Source organism: Cyanistes caeruleus, chromosome 6, assembly GCF_971803275.1.
Source record: "Cyanistes caeruleus chromosome 6, bCyaCae1.hap1.1, whole genome shotgun sequence".
In the NCBI taxonomy this organism is placed as follows: Eukaryota; Metazoa; Chordata; class Aves; order Passeriformes; family Paridae; genus Cyanistes; species Cyanistes caeruleus.
In genome coordinates, this window is record NC_141706.1 from 18,559,200 (window position 1) to 18,573,699 (window position 14,500).

Consider the following 14,500-nt stretch of genomic DNA (forward strand, 5'->3'; position numbering starts at 1 on the left):
AACAGCCAGGGAACTAAGAGACAAAGAAATTCCCAGGCTTAGGTCTTAAGGTGGTGTTGACAGGTTGATCTCACTTTTCAATGGTAAAAACTGCTGTCAATTCTTAGAAATGGCCAGTTGTTGGCTGGGAGAAACACTCTCACCAGCCTCCAGCAGTTTTAACTTCTTTAAGTGTTTCTCTTTGTTTTCTTAAATGCCAATCTATCACACACAACTATTTCTCCTCAAATATTATCTATTTTTCTTTTCTGAAAGCATCATACTTATAGTTACCAACATACTGAGTAGTGCCCTCAGATGGAATTTCTGGATTTTGCTGCAAAGACCAGGTGAATGTTCATGAATTATTCCTATTGTCATTTTTTGTTCCTTTTGCTTATATAGGCTAAAAACTACAGGAGTGAAGTGCTCCTTTCCATCCTTTTGTACAATACTGAAGTCTGTAAGATTGTTTCTTTCATTTGAGACCACGTAAAGAAAATTTATTTTGAAAATATTTTAAACAAGACCAACCTCTCTGACAGTTTCAGCCTTCTTGTTTGTGACCCTTAGATATTCCTTATGTGCAAATGTCTTTGGAGGTTTTCTGCAGTTAATAATCTGACATGGCTGTAATCAAGATGCCTTTTGTGTCCAAGTGCAGCTTTCATTTACTTAAAACAGCTGATTTCAAACACTTTTTTATCATTTATACTTCTACTGCTTGCAAACTCATCTGAGAGGCCCTTTCATATGGCAACACTTTTGTTGCTTCTCATGCTCAGTTGATGTTCTGCTTTTTTCATTTATCCTTTGATCACCTTTCTAATTTGTTCGTTTTTCTCATTATGTGTATCAATAAAATATTGCAGCTGTTTTAATTCAGATTTAAATGCTCTGAGTTGGTGCAAACAAACAAACCAAAAAGGCCACTGAATATTAAACCATTAAAATATGGTTTTGGTAGAGAGGCGTTTTTGACACTAGGATGTCAGGATTTAAATATTTTGAAACAAGTACTTTTGAGGTAGAATGTCTTTTACTAAAGAAGTATGTAAATATTTTTCTTAAAAAAATATGTCTTAAATAGTTGGTTTTTTTAAAAAAATTAGAAATGTTTCTATTAAAATAAACCATAAAAAACTTTTGCAAAAGGTTTTACCAAAGACATTCTTATATTTTGTTCTCTTTCACAACATTTCACAAAACTTTTATGTCCCTGTTTACCTTAAGTCCAGAAGTGACAGTGTTATCAAAAAAGAAAAAATCTAGTTTCACCGAGGGGCTACTTTTCAAAGCAAGTGACCAAACATCAAGTGTTTGGTTTTACTTGCAACACTGTGGTAGTTCTACACTGCAGACTGAGGGTGCGTTCAGTGTGAGAGGCCAAGGAGCATGAATTGTATGAAATACAAGCAAAAGCAAAGATCTTGCTGAAAGTGCTTCTTCCTCTTGAAGATTCAACAAAGTCCTCGTCTTTTGAAGACTGCTCCATGGCCCCTGTGGAATGCAGGTGTCCACTGCATTCACTCAGCATCCTGTAGGCTTGTTTACTTTTCAAAAAAACCTTGAGTAGTAACTTCCCTCTGTTCCCATCAGGACAGCAGAAAGCTTCAGCCCCATGGATAATTCTGATTTTGTCTGCATTCCTCTTTTTTTCTGCTTTATTTGTAACACTTGCCTGCTGAGGAATCATCTTCCTTAGCATTTGTTTACTTTTTTCAGGCTTTTCTGAAATCTAAAAAAACTGGTCACACTCACCACATAATTAATATGTTTCTTCTGTGTAAAGACAGCATTATTTTTGTAATGCTAAAGCATTTTCTGGAAAACTTGACCAATTTTGTCAGGGACAGTTTCTCAGCTTGTTTTCCTCCATTCACGCACTCTTGTCAATAAACTTCTTTTAACAGTTGAAGCAAAAAATATCTCTTCAAATTTAACTTATTTTCAAACAAGGAAAAAAATTCAAATGCTTAACACTAAAGTTTAATTCTTTAAAAAATAGAAAGCAGTTAGAGAATTTTCTAAAAGGAGTCAATTATCACATAGCAGCCCAAGGTTTTGCCATAGACTACAATTTTCCTTTTTCTTGAGAAGCAGTACAGTGTTGCTATTGTTCAGTTTCATGTTAGTTCTAGCTGCTATTCTACAAATCCCATGTACAATAGAGTAATTTAGAGGCCCTTTTGCAGCTGGGTGGGAAAGGAATTGCAACAATGTTTAAAAAATTTTTAAAAAGTGCTTGTAGTTTTAACTTGTTCTGGTGACCTGATCCCATGAATAAAGACATTTTAAAAAGTCTAAGATGCATTTGGATCTTACCTCACTTCCTAAAATACTGAAGAACCAATTATCTTTATATCTGTAATGTCTTTAGTCATTTTGGCTGTTTTAATCTGGATGAAATCTGAATGAGAGCAAGTGATCTAAAGACCTTCAAATGAACCTTTCTGAAGTCATTAAACCACTGCTGAACTCATCAGAAATATATGATCATTATACACTGTTATGCATCCAAACTCTCTTCTAAGTCTTAAGGGGTAAATGTAGCTATAAAGTCAACTTTCCTTGGGGCCAGCTGGTAAAGTGACAAAAAAAGTCACACAAAACATTTTCTTGCCCTGGGAACTGCTGAGAATTAATTTTGTCCTCTTATATGCTTTTAAAAATGTAAAATTTGTCTCTGAAGAAAAAGATTTATTAAAATTTCTTCAGAAAATGAAGTTTAGATTAAAGAATTTTTTTCTTTAGTGGGAAAAGGTTTGCTTAATTTGGTTTTGCACATTATAATGTCCTGTGAATCTGAGCTGCTTTTAAAAGAGAAGACTTTTTTTTCATGATGCAGAGAAATATAAATGAATTTATTAATTTATTGAGTTTAAAATAATTATTTATTAATTAATTAAGAAAATTTCTTAGTTGTCAGATGTGAGGAGTCAAGGCCTGTGTAAGAAAATGAATATCCATTTATTTTATTTCTCAAAGATGCAGACTTTATCTGGAATTGAATTTCATCTGATAAGAATTTAAAAATATTTTCTTTCATAGAGACTTAGTGTGCAAAGAAGGGAAAGTACTGGGAATTTCTGTCTGGATGTAACTGACCAGAAGCATGAGCCTTCTCCCATGATGTCAGAACTCCAGGCCTCATGGGTGTCTTGTTCCCAGTGGGAATGGAAAAAAATGTAGCCATGAAAATCAGGTGAACTGAAGCATAAGACCTCACTTTTCATGAGAGAAGAGGATAACAGCAAGCAAAAGCTGAAAAGAATTGAACCCAAATGTTTAGGCAGGAGACACTACTGGGTCTTGTTGAAACTTGGGAAACAAAAGCAAATGAAACATTGCAGGGAATGGTAATGAAAAACTAACTGTAGTCACAATCGGGGCTACAATCAAAGCATCATTCAAAACTTAGATATTTATGAAGTTTCAAGTGAAAAGAGGAAAAACTAATACAACACTAGGTACTGTTTTGTATAAGCAACAGCATCACAATTGGCAGCTGATCTGCACATGCCTTGGTTTGCAATAGTAGCATGAGTTCTAGAAGCTCATTAGTTCATTGGCACAGATTAGAAAAACGGATATATTCTTTTTCTGCCAAAACACAATGTAACCCAAAGCAAAAGGAGTCTCTGTGCTTTTGCAACTCATGATGAAGAGCAAACTGAGTTTTCAAAAGCTTCTTTTAGATGTACTTAAGGACTTGTTGGGGGAGAAGTGGTGACATCTACTGGAATTTTAAAACACTTCATCACAGGTTTCCAAGACTGCTAGTGAGACATATTTGGTTTAGGTCTAAAGTTAGATGAATAATGCAGAAACAATTTCTACTTATATTTGTGCAAATTTGGAAGCAAATCTTCAGCCATCTCAGGGTTGCTTTTGGTGTCAATTCCTGCACACACTCATGGAGTTATTAAACTTCAATCATGTAACTGTTGGCAGAAAATAAATGTTAAGCTCACACAGGAATACTACGAAAAGCGAATTTTTAATGTGACTTCTGTAAGCCTGTGTACCACAAAGCTGATTCCATGAGTTATGTTCATTAGACAGGAGAATGGAAACAGTATTAAGTGATTTATGGGACTAACTGCAATTGAGCCATGAGTTTGTGCTTGTAGTAGCAGCCCCTTACTTTAAAAGATATTAAAAAAGAATTCAATGAGGAAAGAATATGTGAAGGAAATTGCTCCCCACATTTCACGGTAAGAAGGAAGGAAACTCATCAATCATTAAATGCATTCATTAAAAATTATTCACTCAGATCCATTTAAAGCATGTTTTAACTTTAATCTCCTAATTTCTTGGGGCTAGATTGTGATGTATCCTGCATGCCCAATAAGAGCGTGAAGACTCTTCCTGCATCCTGATGTAGGTTACTTGGACCTTGGGACTGGGCCTGCAGGAGAAGCAGTGTTACGGATGTGCTCCCTTTCTCTCTTCAGAGAAAGCCCATGAAAGGGACAGAAATGGGAATAAGATTCCAGAAGGGGGAACTATCCCTCTTGATATAGAAATCCTGGCTTGCTAGGTTTCAATGAGGGTTTCACAAAATTTTACTGCTATGGCCAGGGAATAAATAATTCCTGCTGGGACAAGGAAGATATAGGCAAAATTGGCGCAAAGGTATGTTTTCCAGTGTAATCTGTGTGCCACTGCAATTTGCCTGTCCCTGCCCTTCATTCTATGCCTTATTTTAATCCTTAAAGTTCAAAGACCTTTACAAAGTTTATGACCTGATTGTATGATGTGATTATGTCCTGCAATTAAAAACTGTTGAAAATGAGAAGCAGGAGTTTTCCCACTCATCTTAAACTAAAAGCCAAATTACCAATTTTTGAAGTACATTGGTACTTCACAGATCGGTCCACAGAGCTGCAGAAACTCTCTGTTTTACTGGATTTTCAAACTTTGCATACAATGGACTAAATATATTGTGTTATTTCTGGTGGGTAATGTTAAGTGGTTGCTCAGAAATACTTAGCGCAACAGGCGCAAGAAATGTCACCGGCAAAATGGAGAATGTTGTTCCTGTAAACCCCACCACCATTTTTTATTCTTAGTAAGAACTGCTTCAAATATTACAAATATCTGGTTCACATTATTGTGCTAATTTTTTACTCATTATATATCTTCCATTAAAAATTGTCAGATCTGTGAGAAACATTCTGTAAGGCTTTCCACCAAGCTGTCCTTAAGGATCTTCTGCTGGAATGACAAAAGGGAACTATTTGCTGCTTACTAAAATGCATATTTACCTTCAGTCTTACCCTTAATTCAGAAAGTTTCAGATGTGTGAAGATATTATATGGATTTTTCCACCTGTGAGCATATGAGCTATTGTAGCATTCTGTTCTTGCAGCCTTCAGTTGAGTCCTGGGAATCAAAGGAGATCCACCCACCACAGCTTTTTCAGTAATGGGATTTGTTTTGTACAGTTTGCAATGTGCTCTAGTTATGAGACTGTGTGGTTAAAGAGATCACAAGTGACAATCTCACTTACCTGCTGTTCATTTTGAAGTTTGGCTGTCAGCATTATGAGAAATGCTGACATGACTGTTTTCTGACTTTAGTAGTAAGTTTTAATCCAGTTTTGTTAATGAGGGTTGACTTTCCTGCACTGTGCCTCTGATTTACTAAACTGACACGTTTCTATCAATACATCAGTCTCATTTAGCTGGCCTGCTGCTCCCAAGTTTTTCTAAATTTATCCCAAATAACACATTTTTAATTGAAAAGAGATTCCCTGAGTCTGTATGCATACACACACCCATTTCTAACCATTTTTGAGGCTTAAACCTACTCCTGTTGCAGACCCTCCCGTATCCAAGACCTGTGGACAAGGTTCTTGTATATTTTCAATTACTACTTATCATAATTACACTTTAGTGGACCAGGTCATTGCTAGGGAAACATACCCGTATGTTAGAAATTCCAGAAGCTGCCTGTACAAGGATGCTGGCAGAACTTCTGGCACAAGTTCAGAGTATTTTAGTACTACATCCACTTATACAAGCTGAAGATCTGGTTGAAGACCTTAAAGCAAAAATACTCCTATGTTAAGTTAGTAAGACAATAAATGATTGAGGGTGCAAGTACTAAAATCTTGCCCAGACAATAGCACATAATATACAATCAATAGTTGTGGTAAATCTCTCTGAAAATGTATTCCATACCATTTGTGACAAGAGTCACTTTAAATAAGAGACTGCAGAGAACATTTAAATTAGTGGTGAGAATTACCCTGAATAACAAGCTCGTTATTTACTATATTTGCATTTTGTTAAGTTTATTAGTTATACTGCCAAGTTAGACTTTGTGGATCCTTTTCTGTTCTTTTTGCACAAAAGCCTGACTGTGGAACGTTTCTGAAAGCAACAATTGTGATTTTATAATGAACCACAAGAGGGGGGAGAATGAACATAAATGAAAGAACTTGATTTTAATGAACAACTGTTACATTTAGGACAATGCTGTATCAACACTGAATTAAGGAATCTTGGCCAGGTGGTGGCTGTGGAATGAAGAGTTTGAACTAATGGTGAGATGTTTTCCCCAAGGTTTGTCTTTTCAGGTCTGCTGATTTATTGCTGAGCTTCTCTTAAAGCTGTGGGCAAACCACACTTCCAAATGTTTCTTGCCATGCTCAGTGTGTTTATCCCATTCTTTATTGCCTTGATCAAACACAAACAAATCCTAATGAAATGATAAAAATAGAGATCTCTGTGACCTGAAAAATCAGTTTTATAACTTCCTACCCTGCCTTTCAATTTTTTCCTGCATTTTTACAAAAGATGTCTCTAACTCAAGTACTCAAGGAATTCCTCCCTGGTGCATCTATGGTGTCGACATGGTATTTTTGGTGCCGATATGAAAAATAAATCATCTTACTCTTGTGATTATGGATTGATACAAGACTGGTGAATTTCTGAGTGATTTCAGCCTACTCTTTAAAGAAGGCCTGTAATCCCCTGGTCATTGTGTGCAGAAGCAGCTACACTGGTGACAAAGCTGAGGACTTCTGGAGATGGTATTCTGGGATTTCTGAGAGCACATACTCGGGATCAGTCCTTGGGAGAGGATGCACAAGCAGCTTTGGCAAGGAATCAGCTTCCTAATCCCAGAACTGTGGTGGCAGTTCTTATAGCCAGCTGAAGGGCAAGGAAGGAAAACAGATTTCAAGAAGTCACCCATTCTACTGTCTGCTTTCTTTTATTTCAAAGGGACAGAGAATTTTTCTAATATTTGGTTCTTTGTATCTTGTGTTCCTCCTGGCCTAGGCTGTCAGTCCTCTGGGAGAGGGATAGGAAAAGAAGGATTCTTACTTCCCCTTGGATTAAGAAAGAAGCAAAGCAACAATTATAATGGTAATATGAGGATGGTATTGCAGCAGGTGTTTGCAGCATGGCAAAAAAAAAAAATAAAATAGAAAATTAGAATAGTCAGCAAACCTCAGCTTTTCACTGCAAGTAATTACAAGTAGCTCAGTAGACAGTAACTCTAAGAGAACACCATGTAATGTTATTAGGCAAAATGATAATGTCTTTACTTTCATGTTCAAAAGCTGAATGGTTCTGAAGGAGGCTTGCAAAAAGAAATTAAGATAGTTATACTAGAAGAAGACAGAATGTTGATTACCAGCAGTGAGGTATCCAGATTTGACTAATGGCACAGTTTTTGTATGCATAAGCCCTAATGGTGTTTAAGTGGTTGTTAGAATGAATGCAATTAATGTAATTTATTTGTCAACATCCAAACACTATAATACTCAGAATAGGATGGGAGGTCCCTTGCCTAGAACATAACCCTATTAATATTTTTCAGTGTCTTTTTTCACAAGTACACAAAGCCAGTGACTATGTGGGGTTTTGTGTTGTTTTTTGGTTTTTTTTTTTCCTTTAATGATGCTCATGCTTTAAGGGGCATCATGTACATAATTCCACTGATTTAAACTGATTTTGTTTTTCTTGGTTTCATGGATTTTGGAGGGATATTTTAGGATGTTTTAGTCTGTCTTACCACTTGAAGACAGTAAGTTGCATCTATTCTACATGTCCTATGTTTTTTTTTAGAGAGGGATCCTCCTAGATTGTCTGAACTACTGTAGAGTTAACAGTAAATTGATTACTTTCTTAAATTGCTTTAGGGATTGATGGCAATCTATGCTCAAAAAAAAAAAAACCACAAAAAAACCCCAAAACCAAAACCCCAAAGCCCCATGTATTTCTAATGTGAGTTTCTTTCAGCTAAATGCCAGAGTTAATCATCTTTGAGATCTTGTCATGCTACATCAGAGAACCTTGTGTTAGTGGAGAACTTCCTCTGAGTGTAAGTGGGATGTAATCAAAATCTTTGAATGACACAGCTAAAGCTTCTGATGTTTCTCATTGTGTGTCTGTTGCTTTTGATTTCACATTTTTATAACTTTCTAACCTTTTCAATATTTTTACTCTTTGTTTTTTGAGGGTATTTTTTTGGTGGGGTTTTTTCTTTGTTTGTTTTAGATCTAAAGACCTCACTAACATCAGGTCTGAGAACAAAGCGCCTGTGATACCCTTGTTTGATATTTTCTTACTTACCCAAGGAGACAGGAGCATCAATCCTGTTAAGAGATATTCCTCTCCATGGTATGGTTCTTCCAAGTGTGTTTAGTAGCTATACTGCAAAACTCTCCCCTCTCCTTGCACTAATGTGGAAACATCCCAAGCTTTGGCATTGTTCCTTGCTGACTCAGAGAGAAAGCAGAGACATCATTCTCCTACAGATAAAAATTGATTTATATATTAGGGTTAATAGCAAACCTTATCATCAGGAAAAACTTACCAGCTTACATTTCAAGTAAGTTATTCAAAAATATTGACAAGTTCTCTAAGCTACTGCTGCCCTCTGCACTGAGGACTGACATGGCAGGACTGGAATGAGACACAGTTGCCTTTCAGTCTTTCAGACCAGATCAGTTACCTTATTGAGAAGCCACCAGCAGGAGACCTGGGTTGTACATCAAATTTCAACATAAGTAGCAGCTGTCAAAGCCATCAGATTAATTATTGTTCGTTAATCATTTCTTGTTCAAGATAGAAAACCCTTCCAAATCAAGGCATAGAGAACTTGAAATTGCTGTTTAGAGAAGTGGACATGTATTTTGAAGGTGGTTTATAGATTTCACAAATGTTTGTTATTTGCATGCTTAATATTTTTTTTATTGTAGTATCTCCCTGCAATACCCAACAACACAGTTGTTTAGCTTTAGGAAGCTAAAGGAAGTTTTAGGAAGAGATATACCAAATCAGTGCCCTTATTAAGAGGGGAGCTATATAAATTTATGTAACTGCTTCCTCTTTATTCCCCCTGACTTGTATGGCTCATTTGAAGAGACTGTCATGTTTAGGAGAGCTTAAAGTAGCATGGAAATATTTCTCTTAAGACTTATTACTACAAATGGAAGGATTTTCTTCTTTGTCTTTGATTTTTTTTTTCTTTTTTTTTTTTCTTTGTCCTCTTTGGCTAGAGAAATATATAAAGAGAGAAGCACAGATAGTAAGGAAACCCCTTGTAGTGGAACAAACAAACTGCTACTTTCAACTCTCTTGTGAAAAAATGGAAAACTAAAATTTAGCTCTGATTCAAAAAGACTAAATTACTAATGCTTTTTAACAATCTTGAAAAAATGTATCCTTTCGCCTATGTGCCTCTGAGTTCCTCATGGTATCTCACAATCTTTGAATTGTTTCTTGTTGGTAGCTTGATCCTAGGAAAACCTGTAAGAAGCTTTACTTAGCATAGTGGTCAAACTCTGCTATGCATTATTTTCCATGCCTGCAATCTATACAATGATAAACCTGAGGTGCTTGAGTTTCTACCTCCAGTAATTTCAACTAGAAAACCACAAATAGGCTTTTCATTTCTCCCCTGCAAGAGCTATAAAAACCAAGGTAAACCATCCTGCCAAATTACTTTTATAGGGACCTCACTTTCCTGTTCACTAGTTTTACTCCAAATAATTAAAAGCAGCACTCCTGCTCTTCACTGTGGTTTCCACAGAATTCACAAGGTGCACATGCTCCATCCAAAGTCCTGAGTGAGACGGAATTGGAGGTCTTTGGTGGGTTCATAGTCCAGGGCTCCTACACCTTGGGATTTGAGCTACAGTGTCCAATAAGTCCCCTTCCCCAAAAGATGGAGGCTTTGCAATGCTGAAATGAGCAGCATAAAATTTAATACAGTGATGAAGATGAACTTAGTCTTGATACTTTTATTTTTTGTTTACTTCAAATATAATTTACCATTTAGATGCCTCTGTAAGGAAATGGTGAGCTGAATTCTTAAATCCATGGATAGGTTGTTGTTCCATTGTTGTTTGATGTTGGTTTGTTGGGTTTTTTTAAGAACTTATTTCTATCTGTAAAGGGTCTTTAAACATTCTGCATTCTCCTTGCTTTCCAATTAAGTTTTCTGGTGTTTCTAATGCAGTCCTGTGGAGTGCTAGAAAGTAATAGAAACAAGAATGCATTTAATACCTGGCCTGGTGTCTTGGAAGCAAAGCTTAGCACTCCAGTGTTGGGAGTAGCAGGTTCAGGACGAACCCCAGGAGTCTCAGTCCTTGGACTGGCAGAGGGCTGGTGTAATGCACAGACAGTGAGCTCATTCTGCAGGTGGAGTGTTCAGCTGCATTGATCTTGTGGCAAACCCAGCCTGCTAAGGTTTTGGAGAAACATTGGCTCTGATCTGAAAGGAAATTGTGCTGCCTTTCCCTGTCTTTCCACTAGTTTAGCTTTCAAGCTCTAATAGCATTAAAACATACTTTAAACAAGAAGGCTGATGCAGCTACAGAGACACAAAGTAATTTCCTATAAATTGTAAATACAGTAAACAAAACTCTAATCTCTCATTAGGTAATTGTATTTTCATGGGATCAGGCAGCCTCTCTGGCCATGCTGAGGTAAATTTTAAAACATGTGCATTATATACAATAGGTATCTGTTAATGAAGCATAAATTTCATCAGCAAGCTGCGTGCCAAAATCAACTCATTTGGGTACATGGTTTGGATATACAGTGGTGTCTTATGGATTTGCTCCATAGCTGAAACAGCAAGTTTGTGTAGATACCATGAATGGCATATAATTAGAGGCGGGGAGGGGGAAGGAACACCACAAGCTTCACAGACAAGCATAAATCTTCTGAATTTTGGTTAAATGAAATCCAGAATGCAGTGGGTTCCAAGATAACAGTAAATAAGGGGTAAGGAAGAGATCATGTTGACAGAACCAGAAATACCTGGTCAGAATTATTCAATTTGATAATATCTAGTCAGTTCTAATAATTATTTCCTTTGATGAAAGATGAAATAAAAAAGCCAAATACAAAGCAAACTCTCCACTTTAGAGCACCATTTCCTAGAAGGGTTTCAATGGAGCTTCACTCCACAAATGTACTAGTATTTTGCTCAGATCCATCACAGGAGCCCTGGTAGAGCAGCAGCAAGATGACACCTCTCGGCAATTAAGCAAGAAGCCCTCATGCTTACTTCTCCTGCCAGCCTAGGGTGTCAAATGTAGGATTTTGTTCCCAAGAGTGGTGAGCTTAGAAATGAGAACAGGCTGAACAACCCTAATAGCAAACCTTACAATGATGGTACTATAACACTCTTCCCCTGCAAGCACATAAGCAAAATTACTTAACTGTCTTGGAAGTAAAGCTTGTGTGTCCTGTCAACATGCAGCCTGGAATACTGCTTTGCTTTATTTAACCAACACAGGGTCTAAGGACAGCAGGATTTTGTCCATTTTTATTGCCCATTTAAGTGGCAGAAGTGTTTCAGAGCAGTAGCCAATTTGAAAAGGAATATGAAATAAAATAAAATGTTCCGATTTCAGGAGCATTCTCATTTCATTCATTAAGTTTATGTAGCTGAGCACTGGATCATTGTGTGCTTTGGCAGTGGAAAATAAAATTTCAGAAAGAGAAAACTTTCCCAGTAGCAAATGTTGGAACAACACCACAGGGTCCAAGTTGGGTTAAGCCAATTGTAAGTTTCACAGCAGAACTATATCAGTCTCTTTGAACAAGTAATCCAAGGAATTTATGTAGAAACATATGAGCTGTTCTCTTAGTTTCAATTCAGTAACTTTCATGTAAAGCAAAGGCGAGGTCTTAATAGGCAGTGGAATGAGCAAATTATTGGGAAAAAAATACACCTTGCCAAGAATTGTCCTGCAAGACACTGAATCCCAGAGAAACTGGAAAATGTGTGAGGGGAAAAGGTGATCTCTTAATGTATTCCTCTTGGGGAGCAGAGGATGGGTAAGTAAAGGAAGTTAGTCCTTCTTGTTCCTGTGTATCCAAACTTCTGGCAGTAAGGAACTGAATAATAGATAAATGGAGAAAGGAAGAACAAAATGCATAGTTTTTCATTAGTAGGAATTAAAAACATGAGGTCTTTTCTATGTGTATCTACACCTGGATGTAAAACACACTTAGACCCACAGAACCCCATCTGTGGTGGCCAGGCCAGGTCCGTTGGTCTGACCTGGGATGCCAAGACTTTCCTAGAGAGAGTGGACCTGCAAGAGACAACTTCAGGGGGGTCTCTGGCAATCCCTGGCCACCAGGTAACCTCAGCAAAGGGCAGTCTTCAAGTGATTTCAGCTCAGTGATTTCAGCTCTGCTTGCTAGGTTATCCCAAGCTGACTCAGAGATAGAGAGACAGGAGTGTCGTGTGGCAGTTCCACTGAGACAGACTTTCTTGTGCATCAGCTCTGTGAAGGGTAGCCAGGGATGGCAACTCCCTCCTGAACTGGGCAGAAGCTGGGGTTTTTATGGGGGAAAGACAGGGCGGTACAAGGGGTGAAAACACAGGTTACAAAGGATCAGAACAGTCACCAAAGCATTGTGGGATAGTTCACCATGAAAAGGAGGATGGTCCCATCTAAGGGGCATCTCTGCAGGAAAGGGTTGAGATAAGCTTATCACAGCTTCCTCAGGGCACATTCCTCCACGGGAAAACCTTGGCAGGCTGACCTGCCTCTACACCCATGCACCTACTTCAGTGGGCTTGGGACAGTGCAGACATTGTCCTGTTGGAATGAGGTTACAAGGAACCTTCAGAAAGGGTGTTTCCCTTCTGCTGCAGAAGTTACAGTTCTGTTACAGTCTAAGAGTTAAGAGGCTTTTTACAAAAACAACTTGAGAAGAAGCAGATCCTGATTGCGTCTCCAAATGAAAGCAGTGAAACAATGTAGGTTTTCAATACTGTTAGCTTCCAGGTAAAACAAGACTGATTCCCTTTTTGAAAATATCTGTGCTGTTCAAATTAGTACAAAACAGTATCATGGGTTTCTCTTGGGGAAAAAAGTCAATGGCATATTTACCCCTTTATCCATCTAGCTCCGGGGAATGTAATGCTGCTGAATATGCTGGCTTTTGTAAGAGATGTAAAACAGAGTCTGTGATCATTTGTGGTCATTAAGGATAACTTTTTTTTTTCCTATTTCATGAATAGAGGTGTTAGTGAAGGTGTTCTGGCCTAATTCCAGCGCCAGTAATTGGATTTTTTTTTTTTTTTTTTTAACCTATACACATTCCTTCAGCAGTTTCATTTAGTTCTGTGTGCTGGGCTCAATTCAGTGTTGCCACATTGGCCCCCCTTTTTTTTAGCTAGACTGATGCAAACAGACATTAAGACAACTGTAAGCTCTCTTTTCCCTCTCATATAGCTCTTTATCCCAAGAATATAATTACTACTTAGCACAGGTTCTTCAGATGTGCTTTTAGTGGTGTGTCTCTACCACCTTTCCAGCAATATTTGATAGGGGGATATTTCTAGAAGGCAATATTCAGTAGGAACTCAAAAGGTGAATGGATTATCTATTAGGGACTGGACACTGGTGGCTGAACAATTCTTCTGACACACTGATTTTTAGCCTGTAGTAGCTAAAACAGGAACACTCTCAATCCAGCTTGTGGCAGGAGGTGTAACCCACTGTGTGCTGCATGGTTCGATTTGTATTGATGGCTGGTATCAGCAAGAAATAAAGATAATTCTGTCTCTCTGTGTAATCTGGTAAAACACTTCCAAAATTCATCAGAGATGAACAAACTGAAGGCAAAAGTACCTTGTTAGATGGGAGAAAGGAAGAAACTCAAGGCACACGAAATGCATTAGAAGCTGAATCAAAATATAGTATCTTCTGCTCTGACAATGGGAAATAAGGTTGCTGCCTTTCTGCTGTTGTGCCTAATTGAAGTCACAAAGGATGATGAAAGTCCAGACACAGTGCAAACCCCTCATTTTTCATCTGGACTGAATAATTTTCAGCATGCTGTATGCCACCAGCTTTAGCCCTTCTTCTCTACTTTATAGAGGGGCTCCTCAGCCAGGCATGAGGTACCGCAGAGTGCTTAAACTGCCTGGGAGTGACTGAAGTTTGATGAATTTCTAAAACTGTGGGGTTTTGGTCTCTCCATGGAGATCAGCAGAGCTAATATACAGCAATGCAAGCAAGCTCAGA